The sequence below is a fragment of the Trachinotus anak genome, unplaced genomic scaffold, assembly GCF_046630095.1.
Source record: "Trachinotus anak isolate AG129_WGS33_773 ecotype Australia unplaced genomic scaffold, CSIRO_AGI_Tana_v1 ptg000023l, whole genome shotgun sequence".
Classification (NCBI taxonomy): domain Eukaryota; kingdom Metazoa; phylum Chordata; class Actinopteri; order Carangiformes; family Carangidae; genus Trachinotus; species Trachinotus anak.
In genome coordinates, this window is record NW_027273874.1 from 2,231,973 (window position 1) to 2,258,158 (window position 26,186).

Below are 26,186 nucleotides of genomic sequence, written 5' to 3' on the forward strand. Positions count from 1 at the left end.
GGGTAGGTGGTTGGTTATGGGAGGGGGTTGGGAGTGTGAAAAGAAGGAAGAAAGAAGCAGCTAATACTGGAGATGAGTCTTTATCTAATGGAAAAATCTCAACGTACGTGTGTGGTAATGAGTTTACTTATTTCGCAAATCACGGCCGCTGTCCCCCCCTCGATGCCTGAGACCATGCCACGAAAATCCATCAACCCACTCGGTAATTTAAAAGTGAGAATGAAGAAATGGTTGAGTCATTCAGGTGTGTCAATTAAACAGTGCCAAGAATAGGTTCATGATGCAGGCGTCAACAGGGAAAAACATGATTTATTTCTTTCTTTTTTTTTTATGTCTTGACCTGCAATAATGCACATGCATACAATCATCAAAATACCCACAGAAACTCCCTTGATTATATTTTACTCACTCGGATTTTCAAACTTCATTTTACAGCAGGCTGGCCCTAATTAAAGACATCATTTATAGAGCAAGATTTGATTATTTAAGTCCTGTTTATATGTATACATGTTCAGTTTGATCTGCTGGTGAATAAAAAAAAAAAAAAAGTGAAGTGAAGCCCTTTTACAGCATTTCTCTCTCTCCCCTTTCCTCACCTCATCCTCCTGGCGAACTGACCACCTGTTCCCCTCAACCGTCTCAATTTACTCCACCATATGCTGAGCTGCAGAGCATATAGCTCATGCATAACCCAGTGAGTTAATTCTCTCTTTTCCACCCCAAGGCTTTATTTATTTATTTGTTTTGCCTGCATAACTAATAGGAGACATCAGTCACGGTTAAAGTGATCAAATAGGAAAACAGGTTTCACCTCATGTGACACTCGAGAGCAGATTCCATTTACAATGAAACAAAGAAATAACTTGTAACCCCAGAACTTGACTAAGAATTATCACATTTTTACGTTGTTTTCAGTATCAAAGTAATCCAGTCATAGCTGTCAGTGCATCCAGTGGCACATTGCAAACAGGAACTGTCAGTAGCAAATTCGGCATACTTAATTTTCCATTTCCATTTCGTATTTCGATTTTTTTTTTTTTAATGGAGTGGAGTCAAAGCCCACAGTGTAACTCACTGAATCTGTGGCATTATTACATTTTCTGTATCTTTGAAGTAAAACAATAAATAAATACCACAATATTCAAAGTTGAGCATGGACTGACCTTTAGAACAGCATCCCTCCACGTGTGACCGCTCGTTGTCACATGGCCAAAGCAACTGGAGTCGGCCCCGTTGCCTGGGTGAAGACTCTAAGATGCAGTTGCATTGTTACCCAACATCATCTCTATTTTGTTCTCATACTGTCAGCTGTAATACAAACACAGAAAAACGCACATTGTACAGTCAGTTTCACACGCGCCTTTGAAAAAAAACAAACATTTTGATCAGTCATTAAAATAAATGACAAAACAAAACCTCTCTCTCTCTGAGGAAGAAATTCGACTGTGAAGAAAGCCATGTCGGCGCTGAGCACCTTCTCCCTCATATGCCACGCAGACAGAAGGGAGGATATAATAAGGCACAAACAAAGCTTTGGGTGCTTAAGAAGGAGTGCAGAGTAAACCAAATCCTCCCACCTTTATGAGGAGGCTAAGATTGCTTTGATGGCTCTCGGAGAAACCTCAGCTGAGTCGCATCAAGAGCAATTGTGACACAAATGACCAAAAACAGTGCTGAACAAGTAGGCGCTGCGACCTGTGCGGTCCCCAAATGAATTTGGACATAAAATAGGCCATGCAGAATAGAAGAAATTTACCCTGTGGCAAACGCCTGGCTTTTTGTATACACTTCATATAAAGGCTAATATTACCTTGTCCTTGCAGTTATTGCTTTGTGGCGTCCTGGGTGGCTTTGCCTCTGCGACCTACAAATATGATCTTGAAAGCATGAGTGTCCCGGTCACAGTGCATTGGAAGGATTTACTTTTGAAGATGTCGCTCAAGTGCATTTGCATAAATACAAAGTGCTTCAGAGATCAATTGACGACATGTGAAAATTAAAGCGAAATGCATATACGCGTAATGTAGTTTGTTAGGATGCTACATGAAACAGAGCAGAGGCGTAAGTAATAGGAATCTTTCAGTCAACCGGAAAGTTGAATGTGCAGACGAGCGCCATAACAATACGCTGACCATGTACTGAATAAAAGAAATGAATACAGTATCAGATTATGTGCTGATGGACACGTCCTTTAAATGTTATCTATTATCTTTCTGTTGGGTTTGTTCTATAATAAATTACAGTTAAGCATCATTAGATTTTTTTTTCAGACAGTTAAACACTGTTATGTAAAAAAAAAAAAAAAAAAAAAAAAAAATGGATTAAAAGATCAACCTTGTTCAAAACACAACTTTTTGTCTGGCTTAAACTGTGTTACAGAAGATGTAAAAAGCCCATGAGGCAACTCCTAAAGGCAAAATGGATGACTGCTGTACATGTCTGTAATGTTTGTTCAGTTACAGCACAGCACACATAGAGTATGTGCAAAACTTTGAGTTCAAATATGCTTATTTTATAGTGTACATCCACACTAAATCAAGCCTCTAAAATAAAACATTAAATATTGCTTTACTGAATTTTAATAGCACATTGTGCATTATCTACACACTTTATGTCCATCTGTGGAGGAATAAAGAGGCCTTCTGTGTCAAGCAGATTTGTCTTCCTCATTGAGACAGTGAGGCGATGTAAGGGCAAAAATATGAATCGCTTACTAGTGCAACCGCAGTGAGGAGAAAGGGTGTGACAGCATCAGCACATTCTTGCACCGTGCTGCTATCTCATATCACGCACCCATCTGATGATTCTGATATTGTAGATTTCTTTATGAAATAAACATGGTGTGGAAAAAGAGAGAAGGCCCGTGCCAAGATCCCAGGAGCGGGCACAGATCTGATCGCACTCTCAAGGAAAAGCGAAAAAAGGCAAAGCAGACTGGATGAGACAAAGTAATTGGACTTGTGTGAGTAACCTGAGTTGACACGGACCCATTTATCTCCCTGTCTGGAGCAAAATCTCAAGTCCAGAAAGGTCACAGTTAAGAACCCTGATAGAGGAGCCATGCAAACCATTACTGATGTGTAAGACCAAACTCATGTCAGGACTTTTGTCTCTTCTGCTTTGGCTGTGAGACGTTCCTCTCATCCAATTATAAGGATTTCTTCTGCTCATCAGGTTGACTGTGTGGTAACATTTTTTGAGAAAGCTACCAAAACTAGCAATAATCATGCTAATGCTAATGACAATAATCCGAACACACTGATGTTTGGCAAGTAATATGAGAGACAGTTGAGAAAGGAGACGGCACACTTACAATAATTCCCTGTATCTGCATCACGTGGCCTTCATCACCAGTCTATTCATTCCAATGGGAGGAGTGAACTTGACCACAGATTACGACCAATTCTTTCGCCCCATCATCACTAAAATGAATAATAGATCCATTTTTGACAAGCCACGGATCTTCCGAACATTCTGACATTAAAACAGCATTTTTCAGACCGACAGATCGGGAAAAAAGCATCTTTATTTGAGACCTGTCTCTGTCTCCGAAACGCACTCTGGCGAGATCTCGCGACGCAGGTCTCTTCTCCCTGTCGGTTCCGGTCTGGTTTCACTGCTGCAGTGCTGCAGATGTCTCTTTCCAGCTGCAGAAGTTTAGAGGAACTTATGTGAAACCATGAATTAAAAGTAAAAATTTGTATGTCTCCTCTATATAATACTGTTATTGTAATTAGCATTTAACCGTTTTTGGAGATAAAACAGAGATCATTATATTGATATGACCTTGTACTGGGCTGATGAGATATTAAGCTATCAGATAAAAACGAGCAGTGCAAATTAATACTGTATCTAGTGTTGGCATGAACAAGCAATCGTGACCACGCCCACTTAGGAGACAGGAAGTGTATACCATTTCATACCATTGGCGCTGCTTGTAATATGTCATCTTTTGTTATAGAGTATCTAGCATGCTAACATTGCACGCAGCTGAAGCAAACGCGGATGTCATTAGTTTTGAAGGTATCAGCTCATGAACCAAAGTGTTGGAAAAAATAAAATAATAAAGATAAAATCTAATTATGGAGTTTGATGAAACAATAAGGTTAGAACTAAATTATTACAGTTCCTCCTGTGGGGAGAATGAATGCCTTTATCAATTTCAAGGCAGTCCGTCTGATAGTTTGCACCAATAGCACGATTCCTTTATCGTATGCTTTATCAGTCAGGGATAATAATACAAAAATTTTTGTACAGCTGAGTTTTCATCCAATGGGGATCATGAATGTCTGTACAAACTCTCATCGCAAAAGTTGTTGAGATATTTGAGTATGAACAAAAGTTGTGGACTAAACTTTAAAAAGAAGCAGCATGTAACCCGTCTAAAGGTTGCAACCCATGAAATAAAGGGCATAAAATAAAGTGAAAGAGAGAAAGAGGCATTCTCTCATTGAAGAAGGCTTGTATCATCAATAAAATAATTTTGAGTGCCTCTTTTAGCTGCTGAACATGATCAATACAAACTAAACAGAAGCCCAAAGAACGTGTCCTTCTGGGTTCAAGTGTATTTCACTGTCTTATTTGGCCACGAGAGGCTTTGACGACAGCTTTGAAGCACAGGCATCCTTGGAGCTTTTATTTTGATGTGGCTCTTTTTTTTTCCGTTGGTTGTTCCAGAGACCTTGGTGAAATGTTGATTTAGCTTTCGAGGACCAGATAGCCTTGGAAGGCAAAAAAAAAAAAAAAAGAACAGAGAGAGCTGTTTGGTAAACGATGTGATATACACTGGTCTAGACACACACACACACCGAATGTTCGACAAGATTACCCAAAAACTGCAAGTTACAAGGCATCGCTGCAAAAAACTGAGACAAGCTTGTGGGGGAAAGGCGGAGAGGAAGACAGAGACAAGGAAGGAGAGAAGAGAGAGAGGGGAGAGAGCGTAAGTGGAAACTGCATGCCAAGCTTTGTAAAGCATCAGGGATGAAACATCGCTTTCCTCATAAGATGATTATGTTGTTAAATGAGATATGGCAATACTCTTGTAAGCGCTTAATCCGAGGATCTCCAGCTGCCATGCAAATGTAGCAGATGTCAGCAGGATGACACAAAGCCGAGGAATGAGTAACCAAAATTCTCCTCACCCCCTCTCCTCCTCCCCCCCCCCCCCCCCCCCCCTTCTCTGCCTCTGTATTATTTAACAGAGGCCTGTGGTTGCTGCAGCTCCTTGTGCTAATACCGTTCACATATTCAGCGTGAGCCGTGGCAATGAACACAGCTGGCCAAAACTACCAGTACCACACATGAAACTGAAAAAAAAAAAAAAAAAAAAAAAAAGTGACCAAGCTTGGAGGCTTTTTCTGAAGTTGCCAAAAACTTGGTAATGCTTGGATGTTCTGAGCAAACTTCTAAGAAGCAGCTTCTTTCTGAAGTTCCTCTAAGCTTTGCTGCGCTTTCATGCAGCTCTGTGGGCATTCCCAGGTGGGATGTTAGGGGTGGGTGGACCGAATCCAAGTGGATTTCCTTGGGGGACATTAAAGTGAAATGTTTGATTCCCGACCCCCTGGGATTCATGTTGATGACATCATGACTGTGGAAGTGCGAGTGAGCGCCACTCCAGGCCCATTAAATCAGATAGCATGATAATTTAGTCTAATTTGCCATCAGTCCCACTAATTGCATCTGACTGTGGACTCCGGAGAGTATTGTAATTCCCTTCAACTGGTTAAAGTGATTGTGATGGGCTATGCTTGAACTCAGTTAATGGTAGGTGATATATGATTTGTTTTGCTTATTCTTTATCATTAGCTTCCCCGTTAATAGCAAAGCTGCAGAATCGTTGTAATTCATGATTGTAGTACTCTTTGGGGATTGTTGGTGCGGCGTAGCTTCTTTAGTTAGCGCCAGCGCTTGATGTATCATTTAAATAGGATCAGTTCACTCCAAATACAAAACAAACCTGACATGTAAAAGGCCGTGTGACCATATTGTATGTATACATCAAGCTTGTCAGATCACAGTCAGTCGAAAACAGTTACCGCTCAGCCTACCAGGAGGTGCTTCATCTGTGCAAAAATGATGTATCTAACTGCCCCTTTCTCTTTTCCTTCCCCTTTTCTTTTATCATTCTTTTTTTTTTTTCCTACTCCCTTCTGCGGCTCACAGAGCTTTGTGCTCATGTTTGAGTTCTCACTGGCTGACAGGTTGTCACAGATAATAAGTTTTAATTCCCCGTGCGGGACCAAAACTCACTTGCCTTGTAATTTCCTCATAATTTTATTCCCTTTTGAAGCCCTTGAATGTAGATTGGTGAGATGTCAGTTATAAGTGCTGTAAGCTGGGATGGTAATGTATTCCGCGGCACTAAGACTGGACTCTTTGTCAAATTAGAGCGAATAAAGCGCATTCTTTCATGTTTTAATTTGAATCTAACATTGGCAGGTCGCAGGTGCATGATCAGTGATAGTCTTCATTTTCTTTCTTTCTTCTTCTTTTTTTTTTTTAAATATTAGCTTTGGTGGTCTTGTTTTTGCCTTTTTCCAAATGAATCATTTATTCATTAATTCAAATTGGTTAATCAGGACAAAAAAAGATAGAAGAAGAACACAAAAACAAGTTAGTCTACAGGGCCTCAATTTTACTTCAGTGTGACAACGATGCCATCTGTACAGTAACACAGGGTGGTGCTGACTGTGGCGAGTCATATGATCTCACTCCAACCCCTGATCCCCATTTGTCCCAGTGGTGATGTGTCTAAACGCACCACAGCAGCTCTGATGGACACTTTGCCTTGAGCTCCTGTTCACCCCTTCCACCCCTCAATGCCACACTCTCCCCAGTCCAGAATAATGAGCCTTTCAAAAATTCAACTCAGGGATCCCGGCCCAGTGGTGTGCTCGGCAGCCCAGATTTCTTGCCTGTTTCCCCTTTGCTAAAGCCCCTGCTAGCCCCGGAGCTTCCAGGCCGTGAAAAAAAAAAAAAAATCACAGCTTTGTCGGCCAAGTGTGGCCACTGTTTCAGCAGGATAAGTTGGCCAGGGGAATATTGTCTAAGTCCCCCCGAATGTAAACGAAGCACCCTTTGCCGTCACCCTGGATGTCTGGCCTGTGTTGTGCCTTGGATGGCTGGTTAGGCATTCTCTACCTCATAAAGGATGCAGCTGTGCTGTGTGAAAAACACAAAGACGGCTCTTCTGAATTTATGCCCAGGCTTTCCTCATTCCAGTGTGGAATTGTCACCATAAGGTTCAGACTTCCTCCTGACCCTGTGGTACGGAAATCCGCCTTGTTTTCCCACCAGCCTGAGCTGGAAACCAGCAGAGAAACATGGACTTACGACATGTACCGCATGAGCCCAGAAAAATTTATTGAGGACATTTTTGTCAGACAGGTGGATTATATCACTGAAGACTGATGTGCATGTATTCAGCATTAGTGCCATTTTCTGTGGGCTCTTTACTTACGTGTCATGGGTGTTCCAGGTGATTCCCTATGGATCCCACGTGATGGATGCTCTTAATGAAGGGTGTTAATTTAAAGTCACCTGCAGGCTATAGCCGTTCCATCCATGAGGCTGCATCATTCCCATCCAATGTTCTCTCTACACTGACAGAGGAAGGCCCAGGGAGAAGTGAGGAGATGGAATTGGATTTGAAGCTCTGAGGCAGGTAATAAAAAGCAACACTCCCACACACCAAGGAATGTGATTTCCCCAAGTACCCCTGGCAGACATGTTGAATTTCTTGCTGTAATGTATAGGCGACCAAGCTATTCATAACACGTAAGGCCCTGGCGAGTACACTGGCTCAAGCTTGTTTTCTCATTAAAAGAGCTCAAAAATGTAGCGGGTGAACCTTTATCAAGCCACATGTAATGTGAATTGGTACTTCCATTACATGCAGTAGCCCCACCTTAAAACCTCCATGGTTTCCATGGTAATGGCTTCCGGAATAGAGCAACCGCTTCATTTGATAAGTGACATGGGAGCCTGTTACACAAGCACATGACTAAATGATAAGGCAGGAGGCACCTATAAAATCCAAATCCATCATTTCTCCCTCAAATTGTATGTAATTTTCCCCCTGCCTGAACATATGTGCGTAGCGAAGGGAAGTACAGAACGGCACAGGAGGTTTTAAAGGCACAAGTTTGAATTTATTTATTCGAAAAATTCAAATATCAGTGTAATAATTTAAATTCTGAGCGGGTCAAAGTCACCAATCAAAGCCATACTCTCAGCAAACAGTCTGACAACATGCCCACAATAAACACAAAACAACCTTGAATTAGTGGGGTATGTGCGCAACCGTTTCGGTTTCACATTCCAAGAGTGATGGACTGACATTTACACACACTTCACGCTGTGACTGGCCAGCTGTGCAGAACTGAGAGAGGGGCCAAGGGTTTATTTTTCTTTTTTTATTTCATACTCGACTCTTTGCAGCACTAGGCCAAGGCTTATAAACAAATCGTAAACACAATGATGGACGACTTTTATAAAATTTTGTAAAAGTAGTAAGTACTGGGACAACTACCACAAAAGATTCTGTCCATGCTTCCAGGCACTTGTGTTCGTGGAAGAAAAACAATCTTATTTGTAGAGTGCTCTTTCAGAAATGCTAACCTCTGCAAGCAAACAGCATTTCTCAATATACCATACCTGTATATCATACCATGTGTCCTTGTGTTCAATTTTTTCCTTTGCTTTTTTTTGCAGGTCAGTACATGCCCCAGCATAAGTTTGCAGTTGATAGTGCGTAACATAAAACATCTATTGACTACAGAAAGAGCTGGAATTGCAGTCAGTCGAGGGCGAACCTCCGCCAAGGCCAAACAATCATACACATGTTTGTAAATTATACACAAAGTCATAGATCTCAGCATCTTAAACGTTTCATTTTTTTTGTTTGTTTTTTTTTTTGTTACATCAAGATCCATATATTGTTATACAATGAAGAAGTGGTAAAAAAAAATTCCCCACCCCTTTAAACGTTTAATGGGTTCTTCCCTGCGACACGTCTCCACCAAGTTTGGTGCAAATCGATTCAGGACTTTTTGTGTGATCCTGCTGCCAAACAAACAGACACGGGTGAAAACACTCAACAGCGACTTAAAAAAAGGGATGTTTCAAACATGACACTGTGTGTCAGCAGCATAAAAGCATTACCATGTCAATCCCAGTCTTCTGTTTGCTGTGTGCATTGTCATTCACATCAGATCTCTGGTTTATCTTCTCTGTCAGCCTTTAAAAGAATATTCCCTGGCGGTTTATGGATGTAATGAGCTAAAGTCAATCAGCTCCTACAGAAAAAAAGATACCAATCAATACTTGCTTTCACATGCCTTTTGCTACATACCAGCCTGGTTCCAGAGCTGCAGCTCAAGGGATGCAGCACAAAGTAAACTGTGGTAAAGCCACACTCTCTACACAATAGAGAAGTGAGACAGGGCTTACAAAGCCTCCGGATGCCATGTTGAACATGGCCAGCAGCAGGTGTCAGTCCTGCCTAAGCCTGACCTTGCGGAAAGGCAGCATATTCCAGTTTCCCCTTCAGTAGTTCCAGAGTGGTGTCCGGAGAGGGTTGGGGAGACGGCTGTCCATGCAAAAGGGCCCTCGGTAGCTTTCTATGCAGGCCACTAGAGCAGCAGCGATGGCCCTAGGCTGGAACTAAGCCTCATCCCTGCCTCACTGACACTGATCCGCCTCCCCTGCATCGCTACGCAGCCTAAATAAAGCAACCATGGTCAACACGGGGAACAGAGGGTTGAAGAAAGTGGAGGTTTTCACTTTGTGTCATTTCAATGATTTTGTCTTGCTCCTGAGACACACAGTCATTGACTTCCTGTGCCAAAAAAAAAACAAAAAAAAAACTCTCACTGGCATTTGCATATAACACAACTGTATTACATTTCTGACACAGTAAGATATTTCTTTTGTGCCACTTTTAGGTGAAAGTGCAGTAAGTACAGAGCAGCCACTCTCGGCTAATACTCCATGAGACATTTGCTGAAGAAACATCATTAGTTTATTTTAATGTGCCACGATGGAGGCTGAGTGACACTAATGGGGGAGCTGCGTAAAAAATGGTGTCAATCTTGGCACTGTGACGGTTCACTGAACAGCACATTAGTGCTATAAGTATTTCAGGTCTCTAAGTATGCTTTCCTCTCTTGAGCCTATACGGGGGGGGGGGGGGGGGGGGCAAAGAGGCAATACGAAAATGTGTTTCAATATTCATAACAGGGGAAAACGGAGAGCACACGTTGTGAAGAAGACAACCTGGACCACAGGCAGGGAATGTCTCAATCCGTCTGTCGAGCCCTAAAGATGTATTAGCAGGAGCGCTGAACGGATTGTCTCCTTTCTGTCCAAATACCCACAGTCAGCACGGAGGATTTGAATCGAAAAACATGTGACCATCTCTCACTCAATTAAAGGAAGAACTAATGGGATGCCAACACAGCAGAATGCTGTTGCAGTGCAGAGACATCAGATGTTGCAGAGGAGATTAATGAGCAATTCACAGCGTGATTCTAAACAATTTTGGTTATTAAAGCAATGAGATGTGATTAAGTGGTAACCAGGACTGGACAAAATTATTGTAGAGCTCCTGCCGGCGGTTGTGGTAGCGGTCACACTAAACCACTTCAGGGCATTTATGTGACAACTGTTTGACTCCCTTCACCGGCGAGACCAACCGGTAAGAGGTGCGGACAAAAGATAAAGTGAGAAAATAAGAGATGGACTTCACTGCCATCACTTTCAAAACATGTAATAACCGGGAGGTGACAGGGGTCAAGTGCCTTCACTGTGTCCTCAGCCGAGACAATTTGATACAAAAGACAGATAGAAGGTGAATCATTTTACCGCCTGACATTATTGCAAAATAAGTGGTTGTCAATGCTCCACTTTTGACAAGTCATGTAGCAGAGGTCAGGCTTCCCCAGGGTTACAGCCCACGAAAAATACAGCACTGACAGGTGAGACTTTCCAAGTCATTACGTAATTATCAGATGAAGGTCCCATTGCACAAACACTATATATTTTCAAAGCTGCAGTCCAGCATTTGCTATTTCTTCAAGTATCTCATTCAGTCAGTAGAAACATTTTTATTTTCCTTTATTAAAGCTGCTCCATTTTCTATTAACGATGGATCAAATCACGAAGAGTAATGTTTCTAGCAGTGAAAACCCCACAGTGAATGTCACTGTGTAAATAGCCTTCACATAATATCAATATAATCTGCAGTATGAATCAAATTTTAAGACCATATAACCATTGCCAAAGATGCTGAATTTCAAGCAAGGTGAAAAGCAGATACTGAATTAAAAGAATGTGCGCGAAGAGGTCCCGCATATAATTTGATAAAAGTGACAAGCCGTACAAATCGAATGCAGAGAAAGAATTAATAATTCAGACCCCGTGGAATCCTTCCTGAGACAGAGAGGGGGAGAAAACAGAGAAATAAGAAATATCATCCCTGGTGTCTGCTCAGTTCCCTTTTCTTTACAGGTTTCATGAAATCTGGGACACTGAGATATATATGTTTAGCATTCCTCCATGTGTACTTTTGCAAAATCGGTTCTTTTTTTTTTTTTTTCTTTACCAGATAAAGTCAGTGGAGATGAAACTTGAACGCTGAAATTCATCTTCACAATTCAGTAGAGCCGTTATCGGTCGAAATATCAGTTGCTACATGAAACGCAGGAGGTTAAAGTCGTGGTCAAGTGGAAATTGCTTTCCGCTCATTCATGTATGTATTCAACAAAAGACAACAGGCGGTTTGAATTTGCATTGCTTTGATGATCCCGTTCAAGCGGTGCCTGTCAGTGTGTCCACTGGGGTTAATAACACCGTCTCCTGCAATAGACCTCTCCTAAGTGATTCAGCAGAGGTGGAGTGACCTTAGCTACCTCCTTGTGGAATATAACTGAGTTCACTTGTTTATTGTTTTTGTCCTCCTTCCTCTGTGCCCTCCATCTATGCTTGTTTTTGATTTGCTTGGCCTCTGGTATGCTTTGCGGAGATGCCCTTTCCATGCATCGCCCTGGGTGCTGGTGGTGGTCTGGGACTTTTGTGGCGCCCCCCCGTCTAGCGTCGGAAAACCCCATGGCTGTGATTGTCCTCTACCTTGTGATGCCAGAGCATCCAGAGGATTAGTTTGTGTTTTCCTCTCACCCTCCCTCCTTCTCACTCCTTCATTCACACACGACTGTATATTGTTGGTGTGCCAAAGCTTGCGCATCCACGTCGTATCCATAAACCCTCAGGACATGCTGTTGGGGAGGCCAACGTTCACACTCTGCCGCATGAACACACGCACGACTGTTTTCCCGCCAAGCAATATTTTCCCCCATGAATCTTGTGGCATTCGCCCGATAAGCTTCATCCTGCCAGTTTTTAGCTGCCTGGCACTAAAATGTGTGTGAAGCCTCTGAGACCTCCTCTATCATTATTCACGAACATCATTATTTTGCAACTGTCTGCGTTCTTTCAATGAGTTTTCCCGGCGCTGAACTGCAGGCGGCCTCTAGTATCAGCATGTAACACTCAGATTCTTTTGGTTTTCACTCCAAAAAAAATTAAGCATGTGTGAACCATCTTAAAACATGCTGCTGACAAGCATTTGGCTAAATCTTTCTAACACTTAATCGTACCCCACTCCTCCCTCCCCACCCTCTAATTGGTTTAATGTACAGTGAAATAGGGTTGGCTGTTTTCTTTTAAACTTAAACTGTGGACAGATCCAGCCTCTCTCGCCGAATGGCTGTCAGGTTCAGTTAGAAGCTTAGGTGGATTGAACAAAAAGGATCCGTTAAGCTGAAAATCCAATCTGAAGTGGGCTGGTGGCAAAGTATTTTTTAATAACTAAATGATGCGTGAACTCCAACCGTGGCATAAGTCAATGGCAGAGGTTAAAGCAAGGACAATGTATTTCTCTTACAGCATTAGTCTTGCATAAAATGTTGAATTTACATTGAGAATACACATCAGGCAGAGATTTGTTCTTGTTCAATTATTTTCAAGCCACATGAGGATTTTTTTTTCCAGTTGTATTAAGCTGCTTCTTGTGTTCCAGACAAAAATACAGAGCTCATGTTCTTGGGGGAGCCAGGAAATTTGCTAAAATACTTAAAGTAAGGCTGACCTTGCATTTCTTGCGGTTAGAGAATCTACCTAATGAAGCAAGGTCTGCATCAATGAGGAACACAGCCAGTGGGTCAAGTCAGGATTGTTGTACACAACATGCCAAGGCTATCCATAGTGTTATCATAAGGAGGTTCCCACAAGCTTTGTTTAAACCACATTTGTTTTAATGGTCTTTTTGGTCTCACTTGTGTACACTAAATCTAGTATTTCCACAGCAGCATAATCATTTTTAAAGGAGGTATTTGTAAGTTTTGCTATTACATAGCCAACGTTAGCATTGACAGCTGTTTACTTACCAGTCTTGCCAAGAACAATCGGCAATTGTTGCATCTACAAGAGGTCATAATACGTCCTCAGAGCAGCACTACTTCTTAAGGGCAGCCTGGATGCTACAGTGCCTCGGTATCACAAAGACAAGACGTGCCAACTTGGCTGGAGGTAGCTGGTTGGCACGATAACTTCAGTAAAGAAAAGAAGTGGTCGGCAAAACAGCTCGTGGCAAATAAAAGAATGAAGTTTGATGCTGAATTCAACACATTTCTTCTAGAATGGTAAATAAACAGCTGTCAATGCTGAAGCTGGCTATGTAGCAATAGCAAAACTTAAATAGCTCCTTATTGCCCGTACATCATTGTCAGATTACGCAGACTGATATTTCTCTTGAACTACTGGATGAATTGCCATGAAATGTGACGGAGATGTTAACGTAGCCCTCAGGATAAGGATGATAGGAAATGTGACATCGCTAACATGCTGAACTAAAATGATAAACATGGTTAACATTATACCTACTGAGCATCAGCGTGTTAGCATTCTCATTGTGAGGGTGCTAGCATAAGCACATTAGCATTTAGCTCGAAACATTGCTGTGCCTGACTTTAAAAAAAGCTTCTAGCATGGGTATAGACGCTGTCTTGTTAATTACAGCCATTACAGCTGGTTAGCATGTTGCACCCATCAAGTTGACAGTGCCATTTCATTTAATAATTCCTTAAAAGTATTTGTGTTAATGTTCAAAGTCTAAACTTTCCTAAGATGACAAAATGTATCATAAAAAGTTGGTTAAAAGAAACTTTACTTGCAAAATGAAATTTAAAAGAGTGTACCACATATTTAGCAACGCACTCCTACAATACTGTCAGACTGCAATGGACAGTCGAAAATAAACTATTTACCAATATCTGGAACATAGATTACCCACAATGCAAGTTGACCATTGGCAGATGAGGAGTGGGCTAGATGAGGTCTGGTAACCACATTCCAACTCCACACCCCCAGGTTTTTTTTTTAGTTTCAAATGCAGTCTTCTGACCCAACCAACTTGAGTGAATTTATCAGATTTCACTCAGCTCCCTTGAGCCACAAAAGGCTTTATACAACCTTTATTTCACACAGATTCTCCCAAAGACCTGAAGAGTTCGATGCAGTAAATCGGTGGAATTTCCCTTTAAGGTGGTTCCAAAAAAATAAGGGCTTGTCTGAGACATACTTTATTCTGTTTGTACACTGTATGTTTTTTCTATTTTAGACTGCAACCTTTTTTATTACTGTGTTCGTGCGTGCATTCAAGCATGTTTGACATGATAAGAAAAACACCAATTACTGTTAATGTGAAGTCGCTGAGAGTTGTGGGTTCATGCCCGTTGTTTTTCATCAAAGGACAATTTCATGTCTTTGGGGCAAAGTCTGACCATACCACATCCTGGGCTACGTCTACGTTAGCATCCTGTTGTCTTCCAGTACACATTACGCTCAGTCCATTCTTCTGTCATCAGCAGAGGCTGAGGCAGACGTGAAGCCCCCTCTCCAAAGAGGTGCCCCAGGCTATACTCTTCATCCAGACAGACTCTGCACACAGCTGAGGGCCAGAATAATTCCTGTCCCCTCTGATTGGGAGGGGAGCGAGAGGGACCGAGGGACGCACTGGCCTACATAATCATAATGAGCGCAGCCCGTTCACGTAGATAGTGAGCTAACATGGTGAGACATGTGGCTAAGGTAATAGGGGGGGCAGTGTAACCCGGCCGCAAACCTATATGGGAGTGGCATGTGATAGGCTAATGATGGGCCCTTTTGCTAATCTCCTATGAGAGGTGAGTGAATGGGAAGAGATTCAGTGCCCCTGAGGCACATCCAAGGGCAGTAATGAGGCTCCACGTGGTCTTGTGATTACTTCCCAGTTTTGTCTGCCCGTCATGGTATGAACATGTCGTACAGTAATACATGAGCTCACATTAGCAGAAATTATAGATTCGTAAAAAGTTAAACTGAGATCAAAGTTTTGTTTGTAGAGGGTCTGTAAATACATCAGTTACTTCGTTGCATCTGGAAAACAGCGCAAGTTGTTGACTGGTGCTGTACTTGAGGAAAATGAAAGATATTCTCATTGAATGACTTGGATGAATTTTGAGTTTCAGTGAGATTTTTGTTGATAAACTGTGTGAATGAATGTTTGTCGTTTTTTGTTATTTTTAGTTAATGCTATTTCTTTTTTTGTGATATTTAGCATGTGCTGGCTTTGAAACTACAACAATAGATTATGATTTTAAATAAAGTTCAAATGAATCAACACACACACACACACACACACGCAGTTCACTGGCTTCAGAATACATTAGTAAATGGGAATGATATATTAAATTGAGGAGAGGGAGGGAGGGAAATTTAAGAAATTTGGATTACAATGAGTTCCCACTAAGTTATGTGTGTCTGTGGCGTTTTGTTTTAGTTATTATGATTCCCATTGTACTGTAAGTGTTATTGCAGTTTATGTGCTGGCTGTTTTATCTTTTATGAACCATGATCTGAAGTTAAATTGGATTGAATCGAATGGGTCTGCACACGCGCACGCACAAAGCAGTGACTAATGCCAGTGTTAATCTGAGCAAATGCACGGCCCATTAGCTGTTTTGCGGCAGTAATAAAATCCCTGTGCATAATTCATGGCTCTGTGCTTTCAGCAACTGTCATGGTGTAAAGGTAGAGCAGATTGAAGTTAACTGCATATCAAATCAAAAATAAGCTATTAAAAAAAACCCTTAAAGTAAAGATTGATTTGTCTTGTCTTCTGAACCTCTGCATGTTACATCGTTATAAGTAACTGAATTGCATCTAAGGTGAAAATTGGTTATTAGTATAGAGTTTCTATTAAAAAAAAAAAAAGAAAAAAAAAAATTTTTTTCTGCTGTATCCAATTAACACCATTGCACCTCTGTAAAGATGTTTCCTATTTCTGTTCTCCTAATTGTTCTGTTTTACAGTCTATTTATGTTCACTGTATGATTCCGAGCTTCTCTTCCCTCCTCTCTTCCTATCTGCCTGTCTTGTTATTTGCGGGGATGTACAGTTTTATGTAAATCGGGTGATGATAAAAAAGACAGAATCTTTCCTCTGAAATGACAAAACTGCCACCCTTGATTCCACCCTTTTGTCTGTGGATTTGCTTTATTCTCACAGATGCTCTGCAATCCTCTAAAGGTGGCATAACGTCATGTGTTAACCAAATTGAACCTGACAACTGTCTCATTCATTTGCAGCCAGCGCTTGTACCAGAAGTTAGAAACAACAGCCTCTTGCATTCTTGCATCTCTGGCAGAAAACTGTAAATGCTTGCAAAAAAATAAAGTACCGCGTCACCCCGAGGCTTCTCTCTCTCTCTCTCTCGTTCTCTCTCTCTTCCTCTGATGTACACCACAGACAACACCATACATAAAGAACCATTCTTATCTTATTTGAGCAGTTGCTTTAGGTATTTCTGCAAACTCCAAGGGGCAAGAATTATAAATCACTGTGAAACAAGATGGCAATCAGCAAGTATTGTTGCAAAGAAGACTAATGAAACCACCCACCCCGGTAAATGACCTGGAGATCTGGTGCGATACTGACTCCCCACAGTCACTGAGATGTGATACACTGGATCTCTCTAACGTGCGTCCCCTTCCCCTGATGCGCCTTGAGCTGGCCGAGGCCAGATAAGGCCACAAAGGCAAACCAATGGAGCTCTTTGTCTGTTTCTTCCATTACCGGAACCCAAGCTTATTTCAGATTTGGCTCGGTTCTGTTTAAGCACCAGAGAGGACATTATAATTTTATCAGAGAGAGGGATAGAAGCGTGTGTTAGCACGAGCTGGTATTCCCTGTGGTAATTCACATTTAATTGTAAATACGTGCTACAACCTTTCTTTGGAATAAATTAGCATGTTTACTATTGTTGCTCTGTACTTCCAAGGAGCTCAAAATGATCAAAGGAGCAAGTTTGTTTGAAGAACGAAGCATTCAGCATATTTTAGGTTAACAAGATCTGAGTTTCCCTCTACAGTAGTTGGCTAGTGTCGTCTCCCCGACCGTCCTCCCCTCATCACATACGAGACATAATCTATTTTTATCCTTTTTATTACTATGCTCACATCTTACCATACATGGGTACGAACGTTATGCCTCCCAAACGACATCATTATTATCTCTGACTGCCATGCTAAAGCACCCCATTTATCTCTCATTGATGTGCCAGCGCTGACAGAAACCCCTGAAAATAGGAAACAAACATGAAAGAATCTCAAAAAAGAAAAGAGGAGATCCACTTACACAGACTGCAGAATCCCACCTGTAGCGTCCACAGGAATCAGCACCAACCAGGGGTTGAGCGCGCTGCCCGTCGCACTTACACAACATATGGCTCTGTTTGCTGCACATGCACAAAGTAACCCAGCAACTGGCTTCCCTCCAATGTAGGTTTAATTTGAATTAAATTGTTTACAGCCCTGGTTGTATATGTGCCCTGTGCTTTAAATGAAGCAATTAACAGTGTGTCTGTTTTCTTGTTATGCAGTGTCCATGTATAACGGTATCATTACAACATATGGCAGGTACGCTTTGCAAAACAGGTTCCTCAGAAATTAATCTAGAGGTTATTCTGGGTATTCACACCAAGTTGTTTGGGTTATATTTATATATATAAATATGTGATACAATTCAATAAAGGCCTTCATTTACTCTACAGGAAGAAAAAGAAAATAAAGTGTAGTTCTAGTTTAATTTTAGAGGAACAGCATTTGCTCTGTGTTAGGGCCATTAATAGTGCACATTTTCTGAAATGTGTGGAGTAGATGAGAAGATTGCAGTTAGCCTAGCCTAGCTTAGCATAAAGCTAGCCTGGCTCTGTCCAAGCATTAAAATAAATATATATACACATACCAGCCCCTCTACGATGCCAAATGCCAAATGAAATGTGCTGAGCTGGTGTTCTGAATGTGTAAGCAGGCAACTGGTTGCTAAAATGACTGCGATAACAACTTGATAAGTCCTGTTTTACCAGTCAGCCTGCCCACTAGTGGCAAAAGATTGCTTATTATGTCATTAAGATGACACCTGCAGAAGAAAATGTGAATATTTCAGGCAGGACAATACTCATGCTATACATCTTTTCTTTGATTCTATTCAAGTGCAGTGTGGTTGTATATAAATATATTGCAGATATATTCCATTCTATCTGTTCTGTCTGGAAACTGTGGTTGCTCAAATAGGGAATTTCTCATCGTGCTTCAGCAATTAATACAGAATTTAAACTAAATGCCTTTCTAATAACTCTGGCTGCCTAGATGGCACCCCACTTGGTCTTTGTCTAGCTCCCGGTCTGTGCTCCCACCTTAAAGTCCAAGAAACTCTTAACTGGATCATACTTCTACTTTCTTCTGATTTCCTGTGTGTGCATGTGCTTGTATGCGTTTTTGTGGCTGTTTGTGTGTGTGTGTCTGTGTGTGTGTGTGTGTGTGTGTGTTTGTGTTCACAGAAAGGATTAAGATAGAGTCTGAGTTATGGCAGCTGCCTTAAGAGAGAAGTGGAGAGGGTGGGATAGAAAAAGAGAGACAGTGATGGAGAGAGCGAAAGAGAGAGTGCGAGAGAGGGAGACTGATCTGGCGCCCTGCACTCAGCACTTTCACTGAGTTAGCACAACAGTGTGGATGTCACTGAATCTTAAATCACTCCCAACCTTCTCTCAGCTCCATTTACATTTCAGGGAAGTCCTGTTGCCTTGAGCCAGAGAGGTTGTTTTACTTAACTGTCTCAGGATACAAATATCAATTACTGTAATGTAGCTGCTGTTGAAGTGTGCGCAGTTGCTGAATGATGTAGTGAGTTAGGACAGCCTGAAAAACATAGCTTTTCTCTCCTGCAGCATTATCAGACATAATGTACACTGAGACAAAGTTTTTAATGTATAAAGCTGCACCAACAAATGCCCTCATTTATTAAAAAGTGTACTTTTGTTTGAACTGTTTTCTACTGCCAGAGGGCACTGTTCAGCACAATGAATGGGGTCCTCTTTCAGCGAGTGCAGCTCAGAATATTCCTCAACTAACAAAAAGAGAAGTTAAAATTAAGGCCAGAGTGCTAATGCCACTTAAAATAGTGTAAACTAACTATATATACGCTTATTCACGTTACACATTTTAACCTGCCTTTTCTGCAAGAGCCTGCGATATTTATGCTCACATTGTGCGGTTCGCCCCAACGTAGCTACTCACAATGACTTTTTTGCGTACCAAATAAAGTTAACTGAAAAAAGATGACCGCGACAAGACTTTTTTAGCCATAACATATAAAATGCTACCCAGGTATTATGAAAACAGCCTTATAATGAGTTTACAATAAATCTTTTGACAACAGCCATGCAGGAAATCGAACATGGACCAGCTCAGACTGCAGAAAACCAACTAAAACGCCTTATATGCTAGAAATTTCATCCGTAGTCATCAGTAATATTGATCCATAGCCATCCAAGTTCATATGAATTGATGTGTGGCGTTATGTGTGAAAAGGTGTCCGTGAAGCAGGAGATATTAGATTGGGGCTGGTGGTGTCATTTGCAGCCATGATCTGGCAGAAATTTGGCCAGATTCTGAACTAAGTCAGGAGCAAAAAATTAGGGCTAATATCAGGCTTAATCTGTATAGAGTCCTGCTGGATTTATCAAATTGGCAAAACTTCTTAATAACCAAAAAACACACCAAAAAAAAAGGTTCCAGATTTGTGGTTGTTAGAACACAAAGACAGGTCCTTTGAAGTACCTACAGTACTCTAATGGAGCATCAAGGGAACATCTATGATTGGACCCACACATTATCTATGCACTATGATTGATAGCCTGTGCACATTACAAATCACTCAAGAGTATTAGATTGCTCATTAGCATGATGACTGGGAGAGGATGGATCTTAGGTTAATTACAGATGAAGAGTCTAATTCGGGTGCCCCCTCAGTGCCTCTGTAGGGCACTTGTAAGTGTACTTGGGAGTTGTGTTAGGGAGTAGACTGAAGTCAGCCTCCTGGTTGGCATCAACGACTGCAGTCCACACACAGAGCAGGCAATGATGGAAGCCAATAATGCACGACAGGCTTGCATTGTTCTTGTTATGCATAGAAGTTTTTGCTGCATCTCTTAATCCTCAGAGCTGGATCCAAGACCATTGAGAGGAAAGCTGCATGCGCATGGATACAAGTTTAATAATGAGTCTCTTGTTTGTTTGGTTGGTCCTGAACTGCAGGGCTCTTTGTCGCTAGATTTATGTCTCTGTGTCCACAGGCATGCGTGCACACACACCCCCACACACACAAACACAAACACACAGACTTCCCACTAAAGTTACAAAAAAAACATAGATAATCACCGTTTCCCTGCTTTCCAAGCGTCCGATCCTGTGTGACTTTTAAACTAAAAAGAAATATTAACAAACAAATTAACATGTAGTAGTTAGTTGGTTCAGGTGGAGAGCTTGCATCTACTACATACTCCACTCACACACGATATTCTCAAAGTGATGGAATATACTGTATATCCAATGCATCCTTTCAATAAGGCGGTCTATTTAAGCTTCCACTGCCCTTCCCACTCTCTTCCTGATTTGCAAACCCTGCAGTAAATAAATGTAAAACAGCTGCAAACACTCGCTGTTTTGTGTGCTTAGGCAATATCAGAAAGCTATGAGGATGCCGAGACTGCTGGCTGTTTTATTGCTCTGCATGTGGGCAACATCATGACATTTGCTGGATGCTAATTTCTGCCATTGTGTTGTTGTCATCCGTCTGTGTGCAGTATTTGCATCGGTATTAATTGTGAATTTCCTTTGCTTGTCAATGCTGCAGAACATTTCACACGAAGCAGTCTGCTCCAAGCCATGAATTTTTGAGAGCATAATGTGCTTAAGTTAATAATCAGCTGCTGCATAGCTGATGTGTATAAGCCTGCTGCTGCATATCAGGTGGATTGCTGGGTTTATCCAATTCACTTCACTACATTGTAGATGGACTGCAATGGAAGAGATGCTTTGCTGGGATATGGCCAAAGAGGGTAGTAGATTCCATGTAACAGTTGGCATCTATGGTTTTGAAGGGGGAAGACAGTGTGTGTGTGTGTGTGTGTGTGTGTGTGGCGGGGGGGTTATATCCGTCACTGCCATTCTTCTCTGTGCAAAGCTCGGTGGACGCTTATGGTGAGAGACAAAGTCAGAGCCAAATATAAACTCTATATGTGCTCTTTATTCACATAGAAATCCTCTCCATGTGAGCTGGCTCACTGAGGTGTTCGTCACTTTTCCCGAAAGGCTTGAGACAAACTTAAATGTCACAATCTGTTCATATAATATGTTCCCGTGTTTATTTTCAACATGTTCTCGCATGCATAGCACCGTCACATGTAGTATATACATGAGGGATTTCTCCATTCTTTTTTTGTGACATGCCTACTCACCAAGTTTCAAACGCGACTTTCCACTCACAGCTTGTTTCCTAGCACATTGTGAAACTAACCCACGGGCCAAACCAGTTCAAACCCCATCAAACCCCCATATTTTTCAACCCGTCTTCATTTGAAACACAAGACTTAATTCCCCAGTCAGTATTGTACATAAATAACCAGTCTCCACCTCTCATCTACCAGAGATGGCTCGCCCCCATTAATGTGGTTTGCGCTGTTAAATTATTTAGTGTGGAAGATGAGTGAAATGTGTTGGGTTATGAATACAAGCAAAAGGAAGCCCAGGCGGAACTTAGTAAGATAATGGTAGCACAGCCAGCCCTTCTCATCTGGGATAAACTATAGAAAGCAATAGTCTATTATATCAGGAGCCCCCCCTCGGAGAAAGAAGCAACTTATAGCTTTTTTTTTCCTCTTAACGAAACTCTGTAGAGAAAACTCTGTGCTGTATCCTCGATGTATGCATGAGCCCATCCTTTGTGTCTCATTCATGAGTGAAACTACCAAATTGGAACATCTCTGCATGGGCCTGTGAAGAGTGAATGGATATGTCAAAATTCTTGTTTTGGAACTGTATCTGCGTGCTTCTGAACTCCAGATAACCTTGAGAAATATTGATAGAGAGTCGAGAGTGTTGATGGTTTTTTGGGGAAATTACACTCCTATTTATTCTGGGCCACAGAGGATGGTATTCAGCACTTTCATTATATAAATTTTGTTTTTGATTTGAAATACGGAAAAGCATAGTAAAGTATGCAAAGTACTAACAGGTTTGAAAATTATGTTTTCACACCATCAAAGCTAATTTATGTTTGGCAGTTCAGTCTCCCTCTTCTCTTAACACTAGCTGTAGTCAGTGCCCTCCATGACATCATCAGGGAACAAATTCAAAGATTGTTTAGAAAATAAGCGCAGGAGGTTGCCGATGTTTCGATGGTATAATGATGTTCGGAAGCTCGGTTTAGCATATCAGCAAGCTAACATGCTTACAATGCTAACATACTGATGCCATGTTCATTATTTCAGTTCAGCATATCAGCATGCTAACATGCTGACAATGCTAACATGCTGATGTTTAGATGGTGTAATGATTACCATGTTCACGATCTCAGTTTAGCATGTCAGTATGCTAACATTTGCTAGGCCTGTATCACCATTTTTAAGGTGTAGATGAGGCTGATTGGAGCAGCTTTAATTTGGACAAATCACATTTTTTTGCACTAGATAAAAATTGATTATTACAATTCTTCATGAGGGAAGAGGAACATAAATATCTGTACCGGGTCTCACTGCAATCCATCCAATTGTTGACAAGACATTTTATTTAATCTATTCATCCAAATGAAAATGTCATGACAACCCATCAAGTACTTGAAATATTGCAGCACAAACTTCAGATTCCAAAATGGATAAATATATTGCAAATATCTATCAATGCAAAATTCTTCAAATAATTTCACATGCTTGCGCTGATGCCTCAACTTTTCAAAGCATGTAGTGTGTTCTTTTGCATTTTCAAACTTCTTCCTAGGCTCTGCACTCTGAGTGTTCATACACATACACAGGAGGGAGAGCTACTCAGTTTTACTAAAGATGGTAAACATACTCCGATTTCCTTTTTGTGCTGCATTCTGGAAAAGAGAAAGCTGTGTTGGCTAGTTTCTGGCTTGTGACGTACAGAATTCCATCCGCGCAGATGGTGTATGTTTGCAGGAGCCAGCCCAAATGAAGGTTGTTATACTTTTATGTTTCCTTTGATACATATTTGCGGAGTCTTTGTTATGTGTATCACATCCGCACATGAAATGATTTTTTTCATGTTTCCCTGATTCAGTTCTGCTCCAAAGGAAGAATCTTTCAAGTGGTAAAATGCACAAATGAGCCTGACAATGGACACTGTTTAGTGTTTTGAGTCATCAATGCTCAATTATACCCAGATCCTGTTCCCACAGTTTGGCACCAGTTGTGGAGAAGGTAACTGATTAAAATATGGGTTCACTGTTTTTCAGCCCAGATCCTCAGTAAAATGATTTTTTTTTCTCTCATCATTTAAAACAGTTTTAGCTCTCAGAAACCCTTCAATTGACAATGGCTTTTTTTTTTTTTAGGCCTTTCGAAACCCAGGGTTAATCTTTCAAAACTACTAAAATAACAGGATATTCAGGCATGTCTGTGTGTCCCATTCATAAAATAGTCCCAAACATGCGCTTTATTAGGTTTCATTAGTTTATGGCACTTAACAAGACCGATGCCAAATGCAAGAAGCAAAATAAACTCAAACTCAAAGCTCACAGAAAGCTGTAATGTTTTCACTGGTACGTGAGAATGGCTCGCTTGGCTGTGCTCACCTTCCGGCTCCTGAACATTAGATTTATTCCACTTTTTGAAATCCTGAACAATTGGCCCATTAGATTATGCGTAAGCCGAGTGAAAAGCTGCAGCTAATTAATTAGTGTTATTAAACTAAAGCACAAGTATAAATAATGGGAAAAAAAACATTAAAAGGGTCAGGATTGAAAAACTGTGAACCTAATTTATGACAGGCGCACCTGAAGCAAAATCCCATCAACCCTCAGCTTAAGCAGTACATGGTTGTCCAGCTGTGTTGCTGGTGCTTTGTTAAAGCCTAGCTCCATTTTAAATTGATTTGCATATAGTGCTGTGAGGTTACTTCGATTAGCAAAGCAAGAAAATTGACCTGACAGTGTGATTGGACACAAAATGGCCTTCAATTTATGACATTTTATTCAGGAATAACAGACAACAGAGAACACCTGCGAGGCTTCAAATATACTTGCAAGTTTTTCGCACTAACAGCATCAAGTATTAAGTATCAAGACAGGTTATTGCACATGTCACTACACTGTAACCATAATTAGCAGAACGTTTTTAAGTATATGCTTTCCAAGTTGCTGCAATTTGATAAACATGCCCCTTGTTAAATTGACCATTTGCTTTGGTCACACAAGATATTGAGCATAATAGTGTCACTGGCTTTGAGATAGATAACACTGTTTAAAAAAAATGCAGCATTTAGGAAACATTTCATTAGGGAATCTAATTTTAAAGAACTTAACGACTCTTTGATATCAGTGATCTGTCTCAAAAGCTGGGTCAATTACCCAAGCTTGTAGGACAGCTGACAAGCAGCTTTTTACATTGCCCACAACAGCGCTGCTCTGGTTTTATCACACTCAGTTTCCCATGAGCATGCACTGACCCCACCATCGAAAGTGCAGCTCATCTTAATTGCCTGGAAAATTATCATCTGTGCTGGAAAAAAAAACCAAAAAAAAAAAACCAAGGCTCAAAGTTTGTCTTAATTTCTTCTGTCCTGGCTCTGTGATGACTCTGTCTAAGGAATAAAGTGCCAAGCTCGAGGAAATGTGTGGTAATTGGTCTGCTCTCAGCTGTGGGGTCTTTGGATTTGCCTGTGGCAACATTTCCTCTGTCCTCTGCTTATTTAAAACAGTTGGCAAAATGATCTTGCACTGCATCGTTCTTTTTAACAAGTCCGATAAAGCTGTTCTTAAATAATATGAGCTACGAAGGGTCGACAGAGCTGAGGCTTCCAAACCAATAAGCGGAGTCGTTCACTCAGATCAAATATATTTATTATTTTAATTATCTGTGACATTTTGTGTCAACCCCTGCTATAGTGAACTAGACTGTAATAACAGCCAAGTCATTGTTTAATTATTTTTTTCACTTTAACCACAGTATATCATGCCCCTGTTGCCTCTTTTAATAAGTTCAAGGATAGTACAAGATAAGTCTGCATTAAATAATATATAACGCAGTCAAGTGAAAAAAAAAAACACTTAAGTTTGACAAGGATACTCACACACAACACAGCATAATGTAGCGCACATTCTGTCGGGCAGCCTTGGCAAACACTAATCTTTCTTTGTTCCTTCTGTGGTTAATAGTGTAATCATTTGCCAAGAACCACTACTATTATATCCATGGCAAATTGGCGGTGACTACATCAATAATATAATCACTCCTGTGACCAGATGTGAAATTAATCATAATATGAAGACATCAAATCATTGGTCACGGATCTCACATGGTTGTATTTTATTAGAGGAGGGAAATATGCTTCTGACATGATGATTATAACAGCAAGGCTTTTATATCTTGCAGATTTAATGGGTTTGGATCAAACGTGTCTACAGCATCAACACCGCAATGAATTTTGGAAACGACTGCAGGCATGCCAAGTCCATCAGGATCTTGACTGGAAACCTTTGAATTCAATATCTCCTCAGCCTCAGGTCAAAAC

The 26,186-nt window shown here is 41.0% G+C and overlaps 1 long non-coding RNA gene across 1 annotated transcript; it reads right to left on the reverse strand.

The window, feature by feature from the left end:
• Positions 1-289: 289 nt before the first annotated feature.
• LOC139607160 (uncharacterized) lies at positions 290-16,835 on the reverse strand. The gene is made up of 2 exons (XR_011684796.1): positions 7,463-16,835; positions 290-1,308 (listed from the first exon to the last, which is right to left on the reverse strand). It is a non-coding gene; the product is annotated as an uncharacterized lncRNA (long non-coding RNA).
• Positions 16,836-26,186: the final 9,351 nt, after the last annotated feature.